Raw genomic sequence first — 343 nt, forward strand, 5'->3', positions numbered from 1 at the left:
TACAGTAAAGTCTCTGGATACAAAATCAACATTCAAAAATCCATAGCTTTCCTAAACTCTAATAATGAGGTGTCAGAAAAAGAAGTGGAAAAAATGATTTCCTTTGCAATTGCAACAAAAAGAATAAAATATATAAGAATAAATGTAATAAGACATGTGAAGGACCTATATAATGAAAACTATAAGACCCTATTAAAAAAAAATTGAAGAAGATACAAAGAAATGAAAAGATATTCCGTGTTCTTGATTTAAAGAATCAACATAGTTAAAATGATCATATTACCTAAAGCATTATATATATTTAATGCAATCTCCATCAAAATCTCATTGGGATTTTTTAAAG

The sequence above is a fragment of the Pteropus vampyrus genome, unplaced genomic scaffold, assembly GCF_000151845.1.
Source record: "Pteropus vampyrus isolate Shadow unplaced genomic scaffold, Pvam_2.0 Scaffold225, whole genome shotgun sequence".
Lineage (NCBI taxonomy): Eukaryota > Metazoa > Chordata > Mammalia > Chiroptera > Pteropodidae > Pteropus > Pteropus vampyrus.